The sequence below is a fragment of the Neofelis nebulosa genome, chromosome 4 (genome assembly GCF_028018385.1).
Source record: "Neofelis nebulosa isolate mNeoNeb1 chromosome 4, mNeoNeb1.pri, whole genome shotgun sequence".
Lineage (NCBI taxonomy): Eukaryota > Metazoa > Chordata > Mammalia > Carnivora > Felidae > Neofelis > Neofelis nebulosa.
In genome coordinates this window covers 131299275-131314992 of record NC_080785.1, presented here as the reverse complement: position 1 = coordinate 131314992, position 15718 = coordinate 131299275, and the positions used below count along the sequence as shown (strand labels likewise).

Sequence of the window (15718 nt, the reverse complement as noted above, 5' to 3'; positions counted from 1 at the left end):
AAGGGCAAAGAGCCAGTGAACCAGGGTGCTGGGATTTGATCTTGGAATCCAATGTCCTTAATTAACCTGTACCACCCACAATACGCTTTAGGCCCAAATGGCAAATGATTCTGTCTTCACAGGGAATATGATGTATAACCCTTTCTGCATGGGACACACGGAGGATCACCGACTTGTTTCGTGGAGAGTGGAAACCTTCCAGAGAAAACCCAAGGGCAGTATTCTATTCCTACAATAAAGGTGATGTGTGTGGTTTTATTTCTTCTCTTCCTCTCTCACCCAGATGCGGTCCTCTTAGGTATCATGAAAATACAGAAATTCACAGGGAAATCCCCAAATGGGCTCTATTTCAACAACTGCTAACTGTGAGCATGTCTACCATACGCTGGATACTGTCAGCAGCCAAAGAGACTTGCTGAATCGGGCAGACCTGCCCCGAGCACATCACCTGGCAAACAGGTAGATGCAGAAAACACAAGAGGCTTGGAGCGAGGACAGTAAGAAGGGGGAGGAGGGAAATCTTTAATGTGAGTGTTCCGGGCAGACCTCTCCAAGAAGTTGACGTGTGAACTGGGCAATAAGGAATGAGAGAGTGAGCGTGTGAAACACAGGGAGTGTTCCAGGTAGAGAATACCACAGCACAGAGGCAACGGAGATTTGAGGGCATCTGAGCACGGCAATGGTGCCTAAATGAAATATTTGAGACCATATATCAAAAGCTCAAGGGTGTCAAGAGTCTCTTGAACAGGGAACATCTTCGAGCCACTATTTCCAGAACATCAAGTGCTGCTCAACAAACAGCCGTCACTGAGACACCGGGGTGGCTCAGTCGGTTAAGCGTCCGACTTCGGCTCGGGTCATGATCTCATAGTTCACGGGTTGGAGCCCCATGTCGGGCTCTGTGCTGACAGCTCAGAGCCTGGAGCCTATTTCGGATTCTGTGTCTCTCTCTCTCTCTCTCTCTCTCTCTCTCTCTCTCTCTCTCTCCGCCTCTCGCCCACTCACACACGGTCTCTCTCTCTCTCAAAAATATATAAGACATTAAAGAAAAAAAAAACAGCCACCATCAACTAGGTACCACCAATTCTCAATCTCTGGGACACACTGCCAGTGGGGCCATCCATGGACACGGCTGCAATCCGTGACGCAGTCATGCAGCAGCTTTGATAAGGAGCTGACACTCTTCTTTGAGGGCTGTTCCCAAGAAGATCTGTGGGGGACCAGGGCCTGCCCTGCAGACTCAGCATGGACGCAGGGCCCGGGATGAAACAGGGCAAGATCGGCATCGTGTAGGATCAGCCTGCATGAGTGAAACCCTACAGAGTTTCAGATTATCATCAGCAATACCAACTTGAAAGCAGTTAGCGAATTCTGCTTGCTAGGCAGGCCCACTGTCTGAGTAAGTAAAAAACGGAATAGAAAAAGAATTGCACGCCTCTCAGGGGAAATCGTCAAAAAGGGACCCAGAGATCTAAGTTCTGTTAGCAGGCCAGTCCAACAGCATGCATGGCTGCAGGGCCCTTGAAGACAGGCATCAAAGCCGCCTCCCAAGGCTCGACTTAAACTTTTAAGAGAAAACTGGGTTAGAAGCAATGGATTGTGAAACACATACTGTCCACAAGTAAGACGATGACCAATGAACCAGGCACACGACAGTAAAAACTGTTCAAAGATCGGGATTTCTACCACATCACCTGGGCTGTGTAGCACAATGCTGGCATTTATGACCCATCAGGATCTGTGCTAAGCTCTGTAGAAGCATCACCTCACTAGATTTTCACAGGAAGCCCGTTCCCGGTTTTATCCCCAACTCCCAGATGAGGAGGCGGGGGCGCAGAGATGTTAAGTAACTCCCTCAACATCATTCAGTCACTCAGTAAACGCAAAAGGTGACATTCGGTTCTAGGCTGATCTAAACTTCAAAGTAGACCACCACACTGCTCTCCTACGTCCATAAATGGCATTCAGTAATGTTTGTGAATGCATCAACCACCATGATTCAGGAGAATCTGTCACAGGCTGGTCCAGGCAGAGACGACAGAATGAAGTATGAGAAAGTCTCATTCTATTTATTCTATGAGATACAACTTTTCTAAAATTTTTTGAAATCTTTATTTATTTTTGAGAGAGAGACAGAGTGTGAGCAGGAGAGGAGCAGAGAGAGAGGGAGACACAGAATCCGAAGCAGGCTCCAGGCTCTGAGCTGTCAGCAGAGAGCCCGACGCGGGGCTCGAACTCAGGAACCGTGAGATCATAACCTGAGCCGAAGTCGGATGCTGAACTGACTGAGCCACCCAGGTGCCCCAGAGATATAACTTTTCATATGAATAACATACAGGCCAATCTGAATTAGAAAAATTAGACAGAGGTGACTTACTTGTCTTCCCCATTATCCTAGGTAAGTATTCAGTAGAGATGGGGGGGCCAGCAAATCACAGAGATACAGAGTGGACAGCTCTGTCCCTTCTTTGAGGGACAGTGCAGCCATCAGCAACATCCCCTGCAGACAATGGCATGACGAGAACTGGAATGTAAGCTTCTATGTCACTAGCACCTCAGGCTTGTACTCAAGCTTTGACAGAAGCTTATATGCAAAGGACACAAAATTCATTACAAAATTCTTGAGTTTAAATTTTGGTTGATAGCTCTCTTGGGAAAGAAATCCATTTCTCAGATTTGCCACGGCACTTTCAGTAAGAATATTATGGTCCTAAAATATTTACTGGGGTATGTATCTCCAGTGAGAATCAAATAAGCTTAAATTCAAACATGTAAAATTCAAATTAGAGATTATACACACAAGTCAATGGATGACAGAAGACATTCACCGAAAAGAAACAAAAATTAAACCTGTAAGAAAAATTCACATTGTGGTTTTGTAGAAGTAATTACAATTGTGGTTCAGTAAGCAATGACCTTTTTCTTCCTTACTAGGAGAACAGGGAATTTATCTGGACATCAAATTTCTCAAGTCTAAGGATACACTTCCCTTATGTCCTTAATGTTAGGGGTTGTTAAAAGGCTTAAGTGGAAGTCATTAAGACTTCATGGAAAATTGTGTAAAGAGGCCTGCTTCAGCTGAGAGGCTAATTTTTTCATTCCTTGCATTTCTGCCTCTCTTCAGGATGTAGAGGCAATGGCTGGAAAGCCAGCAGCCATCATGTGAGCTTGAAAACAAAACAACCCTTGAACAGGCAGGCGGAGCAGAAAGACAGACAGCACTAACTGCTCTCCTCCAGATACCTTTTATCAGACAGAATATGCAATAACGTTTTTAAACTTAGAGGCATCTCTGCTACTAGAAAACAATTCTTAAATGATATGATGATATGAAAACATGTCTGAAGACGATCCCGTTTTTCCTCTCAGGAAAAAAATGAGAAAATTCATGAATTGGAATTGTGATTCACCAAGCTGTTTAAGTATGACTTTCCCTCTTAATTACAACCACGAGTCCAGGAAGCATATTTGCCGAACCAGTCTCTATGTTGTGACATGCAACACTTGTGAAATTCAAACATAGCTGGAGACATCCAAAGCATTATTGTTTATTAAGGACCTTATTAAAGGTGGAAGATCTTAAACCACTTGCAGAATCTGATGATTAAAAGAAATTTAATCGTTGTTCATTGGCATTTGATCTTTAGCCTGCCATAATCTACCCATAGATCCCTTCATCCATATTTGATACTCAAGAGACATTTCAACAGCTTGTCCATCAACTGCAGAGGGGAAGGAACGTACAGAAAAACCACATTACTTAGAAAATAAAAGAGCTTTCCCCCACACTCATTTAGCTCATGAAAGCCCAATATGATTAAAAGGGTGAAGAAGGCAGACTCCACTACGTGAACCAGAATGACTGTAGAGAGCCATCTATTATACTTGTAAGGAGTTTCGAAATTTTCAAAGTGCTTTCATATACATTATATCTTGTTTCATCCTTAAAACTACACCCTGTGTGGTAGGAAGGGCAGGTATTTTTTTTATTATTATTATTCTCGTTTCTTCTTGATAAATGGTTTGCTCGAGATCAGAGGAACTGCTACCTAGGGAGGTATCCTCTTTACCTTTTTGATGCTTAGGTGAGGGGTCAGCAAACTACGGCCTTTGGGCCAAATATGGCCCAGTGGCTGTTTCTGGAAACAGTTTCACTGAACCAGTCAAACCCATTTGTTTACATATTGTGCATGGATGATTGTGATGGCACATCGGAGAGAGTTGACCACAAAGTTGCAACAGTGACTGTATGGCCCACGAGGCTGCCAATGCTTATCATCTGGCTGTTTTAGAGACAAAATCTGCACTCTCTGTATCAGATCACCTTTCCACGAATATGATCCAGGTTACAGATCCTACTCTTGCAAGCCAGAAAGCTAGCCTGGAGGACAACAAACTTATTATTGCTGGCTGTAGAATTCTGGCTTAATAATGACTCATCCCATTACCTTCTGAGGAATTACCACATGTTCTACGGGGCCACCCGCAAAGATGGACCCCAATTCTTAAGCGGGATGCAACAGTAGTAATGTTTGCCACTTACCCTGAGCTTTTAACGAGTCTCACAGCCATAAAAAGCTGGGGGGGTCACTGGTTGGAGGCAGGCATAATGCCACAGGACTGCAACACACGGAGGGACACTGAAAGCAGAGAGAATAGGAGAGGTTTAACTGAAGAGTCCCAATTTTTTTTTAATGTGTATTTATTTTTGAGAGAGGGAGGGAGAGACAGAGCATGAGCGGGGGAGGGGCACAGAGAGAGGGAGACACAGAATCCGAAGCAGGCTCCAGGCTCTGAGCTGTCAGCACAGAGACCTACGCGGGTCTTGAACTCACGAACAGTGAGGTCATGACCTGAGCTGAAATCTGACGCCGAACCTACTGAGCCACCCAGGTGCCCCGAAGAGTCCCGATTGTGATGCTTCAAAAGCCAGGCATTCACAGGAGCCTCGGGTATTCCTTGCGGACACGCAACTTTAACATCCAATATGCGATCACGTATCTAAGCATCTATTTTACCTTTCCCCTTACAGAATCGGCGTTTCATTTGCTCATACGCTGAATTCAGTATCAGAGAACACAGAAGGAAGCAAAATGGTATGCAGCTGGGGAAACTGTCACCTGTGAAGGCACTGACATTTACTTACAAGGAAGGGTTCCTTTAACACCCGTCCTCTTTTATTGTTTAGGATAAATTCTCATAATGAGCGCGTTAAGCTATCCTGAGAAATAAGGGCCAGGTGGATCCCTGAGTCCAAATGTGGATTCTGCCTTGGGTTTGAGTCTTTCAGTCTCTCCCAATGCATCTAAGCAGAAACGACAAGTGGAAATAAATATATGTGGGCACACATGCACACAAGCACCCTGTTTAGGAAAAAAAAAAAAAAAAAAAAAAGGACAAGCTATCTCGCCTGGCAGCCAAACACCAAACCTTACTTGCCCCAGCTCATGGCTCTTTTTCCAGCTGCATTTCAAATGCACAACAGGGAGGCCGTGACACGGCCTTCTCATGGCAACAGCCAGCCTGTGTACGTGCACACGGGTAGAGGCTGTGAGCTTTCACGGCTTGGTGAGGTTATGAGTAGAACATTGACCGAGTCCAATTCCAAGTAAGCTGAAATTGCTGACAGATAAGTCAACCCATCCTCAAGCAGTTTCAGAGAGATTTTATGAATAGCAGCCGGTAGCAAGGTTTTGCACGCCAGGCCTTTTCTGCATAGATCCTGGGGACGATAATGCCACCTATGCAGCCCTCAAGGTGACAGGAGCCACCGTAACACGGGGAACCGGAACTCCAGAATGAGTAGAAAGCCTGAGATCCGCCGCGTGCACGTGTGCCGTTCTCTCCCAACAGCCAACTCAGACAAAAATCCACGAGCGACACGTCTTGTAAGTCTCATCAGAGAAGTTGAAACTGAAAAGGAGGTGTATGAAGTTCTCGTGATTTGAATAGTCACGTCGTAGCTCCGGAAACTATGTGGGCTGTCTGTCTACCAGAGCTCGGAAGAGGGTTAAGGGCTGGTGTTCTCAGTGAGCGCCTCTTCTTGGTAAGAGATGAACTCAGGCCAGGTGGGTCCACGTGACGTGTCCTAGGTATGCACTGCCTACCTGAGTGTAAACCGTTTGCCAAAGGTATCACGGCTTAAGCATCTTCCTTCTTCGATGAATTGAACATGCTGCGTTAGCAACCTCGCTCTTCAACGAGGCAGCTTAAGTGCAGGGTAAGAACGCATCAAAAATATTTTTAAAGATGATTTCAGTTGGCAAAGGCTGTAATCGTTCAAACTTAATTGGTGAACTCATTAATGAGCAACTGCCACCACAAGAAAGAGGGCCATTGTCATCGACTTATCAGAGCAATGAGATAACGAAGTTAATTATATTGTTTTCAGGGGGTTTACACTTGCTTCCTTTTAAAGTCTACATTTCCCAAACATTTGTTCTGACACTCCATGTGTTTGCTCCCCTTTTTAAAAAACCTATCAGCCGTGGGCTCCTCAAGGAAAAGTCGGCAGATCACAGCCCTAACATCAGGGCAAAGCAACTGGAAAACTTTTCTACCCTTTATTATCTACTTGTAAAATGTTATAAGCCTGTAAACTAGTTAATTTATGAGCCGTGTTAATAATTTGCTCACACTCGATCGCAGGTTTCGCAAACACCGTTTCCAGGGATGGAGGCGGATAATTTGTGGGTCCGGCTTCTCTCCTAAGGGGACACTAACTAATTTGACACAGTAACATGACATAGATGGTGGGGCACACTAATGACCACACTCCAAGACGTGGCTGTCAGCCTGTCGCTCCAGTGAGAAGCAGCTCGCCTTCGCTGCTGCTCAGTACACGATGCTCAACTAATTATTCAGACAGGGACATTAATGAGAACCCTCGTGTTTATTTTCAACATACTAACCAGCGCTTAGCTTCCATTTGTCTGATATGGTCACTGATAAAATGGGTTTCATGAATAGTAAATGTGAACTCCAATACAACAAAGAAGCACTGGAGAAAAAGGAATAGCTGACTGGAAAACTATCCTTGTCGACTCGAGTTGTTTTCTGCCTCAAATGTCGCCAACGACAAAGTGACAGGTACTAGGAAAGGCCAGGAGTACCAGGGAAGCTAACAGGAGTATTTTTAACCACATACGTCCAGGTACAATCTTGACTTTTGACCGAAGCCACTGGATTGCAATATGGTCAAGAGCAACTTCGATCTGAAATAAATTTCACTAAATTTATGACACTGAATACATTTTTTTGGAAGTTGTTTTTCCATAGAATGACCAAAAAGTTTATTAGCTTATATGTGCTTTTTCAACATTAGAAAAGTTTGATCTTTGGTGAAACTACCTCAAATATGATTTTACAAACATCACTAAATGCAACCCTCGTTTTTTGTTTGTTTGTTTGTTTGTTTGTTTGTTTGTTTTAAATGTATTGGGAAACCGTACCTACTGAGGGTTTTTTCAGAAGTGTTCTTCAACATCCTCTTATACATCCTATTTCTAGGCTACTAAACCTTGCAATCAAGTTCTTTCTACTTTACATTAAATTTCTATTTGGGTATGATAAAGTTTGTCCTTCATTTTATGGTTATTATATTCCTAAAATTTTCATACAATCGTAATTTAAAATGAGTAACTTTAAAAAAAGGTATGCTTATATCTACTAGAGGTATTGAAAAACTGAAAACACTCCTGATGTGGTTCATTGGAAAACGTATACTTTGAATTAAGTAACAGTGGTAGTATTTCAACAAATGTTCTCTCTGGCATCTTGATAAGGAATTCTACTCAATACTATGTATGACTTCTGATTTTGTAGAACAGCAAAGTAAGTAGGAGTCCACATAGATCTCTTTGGGAATGAAAATGTCACTGAGTGTAAAATTTGAAGAAGTACGTATTTCTAAACTTACAATAGGTCTGTGATTTTAAAAAGTCGAAATACATAAATCGCACCTAACATGTGAGAAGCAGATTCAGATTCCAGACTAAGTTTTAAACATGTTTTTAAACCAGTATACAGATTCACTCTCTCATGGGCACTACTGTCTCCAAATGATGCTATTTCCAGGGGTACCTGACCTGTTAACAGATTCTCGGATTATTGGTATCTGTGCAGTTTAAATATGGTAAGTATTCATCCTCCACAATAACCTAAAAAGGTATGGCCAGTGTGTAGTACAGACCAGCTAGATGCCAATCAATTCATTTCTTCTTCCTGGATGCAGAGGAGGGATGTATTTCCCAGCTTCCTTTGCTGTCAGGTGGGGCCTTGTGACTCAGTTCTGGTGAAATAGATCAAAGTGGGTATGTTACTTTCATTCTGACCCTGAAGTTTCCTGAACATCACTAATGTCCTCCCTCCTCCCTTAACTGTGCACCCCAAGCTCCAGTGGAGAACTCCCAGTTCCTGCAGATGGTGCAGTCAGTGGATGGAATTTGCCAAGGGCCCAGAAACACAATCGAGGGCCACCACCCCCGTCCCTCAGCAGCCAGCACCAGCCTGAGCTGCTTAAGAAATAAAACTGCACCAAGTTAAGGCTCTGAGATTCAGGAATGTTTGTTGTAACTACCGGCATCTCTTACCTGAATAAATAGAGCTTTCTAATTTCTCCCTGGCGCCCAAGTCATACCTGAATCTCCAGGCCACTGAACCTAAACAGAAGCATGGTAAATCTGGAAAAATTCCAAACTTCTGCTGTGATTATTTGCTCCTCTAATTAAGCTATGAATAGAAACTGCATCAGGTGTATGCAGCTTTCCTTCTTAATCTCACAGCCCTGTCAGGAGATCTGATCCCATTTTATAGATGCGAATACCAAGCCTCTAAGAAGTGAAATACAAGCAAACAATGCAAATGTATATCCAGTTGACATTTTCCTAATTGAATGCCTCTTGCCTTTTAATATCTAAATTTTATAGAAAATACTTATTTCTAAAGCAAACATTTTTAGCTCTTGCTTATAAAAGAAAAAGTTCTATGACATTCTCCAAAATTAAATAGAACATTTTTAATGAAATGTGTGAGGGGAAGTGTCAAGTTACAATATAATTGGTATTATGTCAGAAACTTCTGTAGAGGTTTTGAAAAGGGAGCAACAAAGGGGATGTGTCTCAGATGTTCTTGGTGAAAAGAAAAAGCCATATTTAAAACATATGTACATATTGTTATGCTGAGATCACATTGATGATCAATGTTTTACATATTTTTATATTTTAATGTGATAGTAGAGATAGATAGATAGATAGATAGATAGATAGATAGATAGATATTGCATTTGCTATGCTTTCGTCATATTTTAGAATAAGGATTGACAAACTTTTTCTGTAAAGGGCCAGAGCGTGAATACTTCAGACTGAGTTGGTAGAAGTTCTCTATTGCAACTACTCAACAAAGTCCTTGTAATAAGAAAGTAACCACAGTAAGTAACACAAATAGGTATTGTGTTCTGATAAAACCTTATTTGCAAAAACAGGTACTGGTCCTGAGAGCTGTATTCTGCCATCTCCTGTTTTAGAAAATTGATTGGTGGGGGAGGGAGTTTGCATACCGACACATAACATTATGATTTCTCCTACATAAAATAATGGGAAATAGTCTTTGGTTAGCATTTTCACCCACGGCATCTGATCGCCTTCCTTTGCCCAAGTTTCAAGGGATAGGTGGATGTCCGTGCTCAGTCTCCATGTGAGTTCTAACCCTGCGGTTCATTCTTCCCTCTAAGTCGTACACCTGTCTAAGGGCTCACTGCCCGTACAAGGCTCTTACAGGTATCCCATGCCTTTTAAACAAAATCCAAGTACTTCTGTGACAAGAAGAAAAAGCTGACGGTTCTGCCCAACCGGCTCAGTCAAGTCTGTGCATCAAGGTAATGCAGACAACAGCCACCTCGGAGTGACCTTATATTAAGGACTTCTTAACAATAAAAGAAAGCAAAATAAATAACATGTAGACTGAAAAGGTCACTAGGGGAATGAGTGCTAGGAGCAAGAAATGACACCTCTAAAGTTTCCAATTTAGGCACGAAGTCTTCCCAAATTAGAATCAAACACTTTTCCTGGTTTTACAGGATGTACCTTGTTAACCAGTTTCAGAATAGGAGCTATGTGTCCAATGATTAAAACAAACAAACAAACAAACAAACAAACAAAAAAACCAGAGATAATGTATCAAATGTATTGCCTTATTATTCTCTTAAGAATGTAAGGTTGTAACAAGGTTTTAGTTCAGCCTTTGTTTTGGTTTTTGTTTTTTTGTTTTTTGTTTTTTGGGGTTTTTTTTTTTGGATGACAGAGTTCAGAGACACGCTTTTTTAAAAAATCTCGGTTCCCCATTAATGTTTTATTGTAAGACTGAAGTGTGCAAGGTGGCTTTAGACATAAATGGACAAATTTTATGAATCTGTTTTACCTAAAATGTCAGTAACGACAGAACAAAAGCCAGTAAATGATAGACCAGTCTGACAAAGGAACATTTTATTTTTTTTTCTTTTTTTTTTTTTTTTTTTTTTTAAATTTTTTTTTACATTTATTTATTTTTGAGAAACAGAGTGAGACAAAGCGTGAATGGGGGAGGGGCAGAGAGAGTAGGAGACACAGAATCTGAAGAAGGCTCCAGGCTCTGAGCAAGTGGTCAGCACAGAGCCTGATGCGGGGCTCGAACCCACAAACTGTGAGATCATGACCTGAGCCAAAGTCGGACACTCAACCGATTGAGCCACCCAGGTGCCCCCAAAGGAACATTTTAGAGTCATTAAAAATGATAGTGGAAACAGGGAAATGTGTGCAAACGCTTGCTGTAATGTGATATGAAACAAGCAAGATAGAAAAACTGTACCAACTATATAAAAGTAGGTGTCAATAACGAAACAAGAAAAAACAGTAAAACTAACAGTTGTGCCCTGGAGGAAATGGGACTAGGTGAGATTTTTTCTTCAGAATTTTTGTATGTTTGGTATTCAAAAACAAGCAATGTCGAAAATATTGGTTATAGAATCTGAAAAAGTTCTCTGAACTTCAAAAAGAAACATCTGTTTTACATTTATACTCATTTATCAGTGGCTTCTGATTGGCTTTTTTTCAGACCAGAAGTATCTTGAGAGCAGAGATTTGTGTTATCTCTCATGTCCCAAACATAGGGTTTATAGCCCCTTACGCACTCAATTCAGATTCCTTGAATCAAGTGAATGGTCTTACTTAAGTCCTTCCGGTGGGATTACACGAGTAAATTAAATTTTTATACTTGAGCCCTTAAAAATATGTAAATAATTTTGTTTAAAGAAGTTGACTGCTTGTGGATCACAGCTGTCAGTAAACTGCCTGCTACATAATGACACTTTCTTCCCTCTCCTTTTGCCATGATGACACACGACAACTTGTCTTTTAATAACTTAAAACAATTCCGAGTCATTTGCTCATTAAATGCAAAATACATCTTGATCACCAAGCCTGGCATTTCATAAATATTTACCCCAAATGCACTGCCTGCTTTGAAGCTGGGACGGTAGGCTCCTGATTGACAAGTAACTTCTGGGCAGAAAACGGGAGACCTCTCCCTCACGTCAGCGGGGAGAAGGGCACCGTGCTGTGTTCACACTCACTCTCCTGTGGAGGCTCTTCTCCCAACAGCCAAAAAACACACAGCAAGTGGGATCATCCTTTACTGTTTTCTCTCTCTCCATCCATCTATCTCTCAGACAGGAAGATACACACGCACACACACACACACACACACACACACATGCATATCCACCCTGCACAAACTCCCTGCTTGCATACTTTCACTGTCTCCCCAGTACTCTGAGAGTAAAGATCAAAACCCTTCCCTTGACCTTTACAATGCCCTCATAATCTGGCTGTTGAAGACCTCTCCACTGGCCCAGCCAAGCTTCTCCCTGAGTTGGAAGGAGAGCAAGAAGGCAGACAGATGACTATAAAGATTTCAGCTTCTTTCCTGAGAACCACCATGATCAGCAAGACAATACGAGAAGAAATATACCTTTACTTAAAAAAAATAGGGCATCACAAAGTAAATACTTAAGTACATATTTTCATCACTTAATGTGTCATGAAAAATTTCCCCTATCACCTTCTGGGCAAAAATAAACTGAGATCAGTACACACACACAAAATCAAAGTCTTCAAAAGCAACTTTAGTTTTCTCCTTAAAACCTAACTCTCGGTGCCTAGGTGCTCTGCCAGCCAATACCAATGGCAAGTGGGGAGGGCTCAGGTGGTCCTCACCACGGGTGAACTCTTTTCTCCAAACCTGTCACCTCCAGCAGGAGAACAGAAAAAGCCACTTGCAGAGCATAAACAGGGCCTGTTATTCAAAAGCCAATCTGTGTATCGTCAGACTGATTTACCACTTGGGATAGAATATTTCATTGGATGGCGCAGGGAAAGCATGCTACGGCCTTGGCTCATCAACAAATCTCCCTGCCCAATCCCAGAGGAAGATGGGCTCTTGGTTGGGATTTAAATGAAAGATATTCTCCTCGTGACATGCCTCTGAGGGCTATCACTCTTCCTGATCTCTGGGAGAACAAGGGTATTTATTGATGAGCAGGCTACAAAAACAGAAGGTGCTATGCTTCTTTTTGATCAAAGCCCAGTGGCTAAAACCAAAGTAACATGTTGTTTGGGACTATCACATGATAACTAATTCCATTTCATTTTCTTCTTCCTGGGGACACAGGCGGATTACATTGCCCAATTTCCCTGGCATTTAGGCTGAGGCCACATGACTGATTCCTGGTCACTCAGATGGGAGTAGAAACAAGGCCAATCACTTACGAGCATGACAAATACAGTTCCTGTCCCCCCAAAACTACGGGGACCCCACATTCCTTGCAGCAAGTGCAGAATGGGGGAGGCTGAGCAGACACACACTGATGTGAAAAGAGCCCCACGTATACCTTTATCATGTTAAGCTTCCAAAATGTGTGCGCTGTTAGTCACAGAAGCTACAGGCACCCCCACATCCTGCCTAGTACAGTTTACACCTTGTAACAGCTTTCATTAGGATTTACCTTAAATAAACACTTCGTTTGGGCTTTGTCTCCACTCCCCCCATCTGGATCCGTGGTACCATGCCTTATTATTCTGTGTAATAGAATAATAGAATAATAGAATAATAATAGAATCTTCTTTTAGAAAAGACCCACCACTACGTCTTCCAAAACTCTGTTGCTGATAAATGGAGTCACAGATCAGTATCGACGAAGAGAGAAAGCATTCACTTGAGATCTAGGTTTCCAGAACCCAACCGTGGGCCAAACCCTGAGACTGTAGCTGACATAGGTTGGAAGTGACACCACGAACATCTCTGCTTTCATGAGGCCCACAGTCTACTGGGAAACCAACACAAATGCATGGGAATAACCTAAGAAAAAATGGGCCCTATGCCCAAGAGGTCAGAAAAGGCTTCAGAGCATAAATTATCTATAAGCTGAAGATACTGAAGGGGAGGAGGACTGAGCCACGTAGACGAGGGTGGGTGGAGGATGAGGAGAATCTTCCATCGGAGAATCGAATGGAACTCTTGGTCAAAGTAGATGTGAGCAAGCACAAACACTGGGCCCCAGAATAATCTTCTGTTTCTACAATGATTTTAAAAACATAACCTGGGAGAAAGAGGACTTCCAAAACAAAAACAAGGCCAAATATATTATTGAGTAATTCAGAAATAAAAAGAATATTATTACCCTTTGCTAGGTGTCTCAACGGTGTAACTTAATACAAAACACTTGTTTTTCTACCACTGACAGGGAGAAAGGAGAGGGGTTATCCACACTGAAATTGCTTTTCTAAATGATCTGAGAAAATTGGAACAAGAGAAACGAGGCAACTCAGTTCACAGACCACAGCAGTACCTCTTAAAAATCCAACCACCTCCTCCTTTATAAATACTGTAGTTAGCCCTCAGAAAAACAAAGTGGGTTTTATTGATTATTTAGCTCCAGAAACGGACTAGGACAGAGCACTAGAATACGGTCAAAGGGGACGTGTTTTTCTTAGCACTGGGTGACCACTTGGCTGTACCTCTTTACTGGGTCCTGTCTTCCGGAGAAAGTCAACAGTGAGTATGGAGAAGTGGAAAGTCCTTTATGGCACTAATACCTTACCAAGGGGCTCCCCAACCCCTGATGAAGGCTCGAGTCATCATCAGAATCACCCGAAGGCTTGTTAAAACACGACTGCTGGACTCTAGCCCCAGAGTTCCTAATTCACTAAAGGCCAGGACCAGTGGAGTGGAGTCTGTCTCCAGTGTGGCCTTTTCCAGGGCTCCTTGACCAACCTCAGGGGACGAGGACTTCATCCTCTCTCCCAGGGAAGTCTATTCTCCAGGAAATACTTGAAGCTCTGCAATCTGTTCTCCAGCGGGCACCCATGTGGCTCATTCTGACATCTGACTCAGAAACAGTGAACTTTCAGGGCTTTGCATCAGTCTAAGAAGACGACTCAGCCCTTACGCATGCTCCCCAGGACCCTGATTACATCTCCGGCCTCTCCTGCTCTCTACCCACCCCCGCCCAGCTCCATCCTCACCAGCCCCTGGCTACCCATGCTGGTCTTCCTCTCCTATACCATGCTCTCATTCCCAACCCTGGGGCTTGGTTCCATCATTCCTCATAAGTGGACAGTTCTTCCTCCAACTCTTTATATACAGAGATCATTCTCAACCCTTACGTCTTATGTCTGATGCTTTTCCTGACTGAATGAAACAGCCTTCCCCCAAGGTATGAGCTGTATAAAATTTCCTTTGTGTATTTTCATTATGGGGAAATATACGGCTCCTTCCTTTCACGATTTGCCTCCCCTGCCTCCCTCTACTTGAAGGGAAACTCCATGAAAGCAGGGGTCTGTTCTGTGTCCCTTCTCACTAGGTACCCATATCCCTCACCAATGACTGTCACACAGTAGGCACTCAAGGGAGGTCTGCCGGATGCCTGAATGACTAAATCAAATTAGCCTATACTATCCTTCATTCAAAAAGAAAAAAAAACAAAAACAAAAAAACTAAGGAGAAAGTAAAACCCAGTAACTCTCAGCTATGATATAATGAGCTGCAGAGCCCAAAGGGATTCGAAATGCACAAGACAGACTGAAGTTACAGGAATAAAGCCTCTTGGCCGGCATTTCAGGCCTCAGGAAATGAGGTGGAGGCAGGGTATAGGAGATCCTCGTACAGCTCAAACCACCTCAAGACGCCCACCGTCTCCTACCAGCCATTTCACAGAATTTCTGCAAGTTGTATCCCTAACCCTCGACGTCTTGAACTTCTCTTTAAAGTCACCTCCCTCCTGCTGCAGGTGCAAGGGCAGCAGAGTAGTAAACTTTTTTTTGCAAGCTGAGCTCCTCCACCCTGGATGACTCTGAAAAACCACTTGTAAGTAGTATATGTTAACCACAGTTCGTAATTTTGTCACAGGTGTTTGACTAAAAAGGGGACAAAGCCTTTTAAGTGAGCCCGCCTCTATTATGTCATTGTGTATATTCCACGCCACACCTAAAAGCTAACAAAATCCTTTCTTTCTACGCCATGGCAACCAGAAGAGGGAATGCTGCATAATTTTGCTAGGGGCATCCTATATGCTCAAAAACGTTCACGCCTTTACAAAAAAAAAAAAAACACACAAAACAACATGTTAAAGTAGAATTTTAACACAACTTGTCATAAAAGCTGATACGAGTATACTAGAGAGGAAATC

The 15718-nt window shown here is 42.7% G+C and overlaps 1 protein-coding gene across 8 annotated transcripts in view; it reads right to left on the bottom strand.

The window, feature by feature from the left end:
- The window catches only part of FOXP1 (forkhead box P1), a 511285-nt gene that overhangs the window by 383999 nt on the left and 111568 nt on the right, over positions 1-15718 (bottom strand). For 7 of the 8 annotated variants that reach the window (XM_058728781.1, XM_058728793.1, XM_058728785.1 and 4 more), the window contains exon 1: positions 4544-4618. The exons of the other annotated variant lie outside the window; for it this stretch is intronic. The gene's annotated coding sequence lies outside the window, so the exon portion shown is untranslated. Of the gene's footprint in view, positions 1-4543; positions 4619-15718 lie in introns of those variants that run through there. 8 annotated transcript variants of the gene reach the window in all.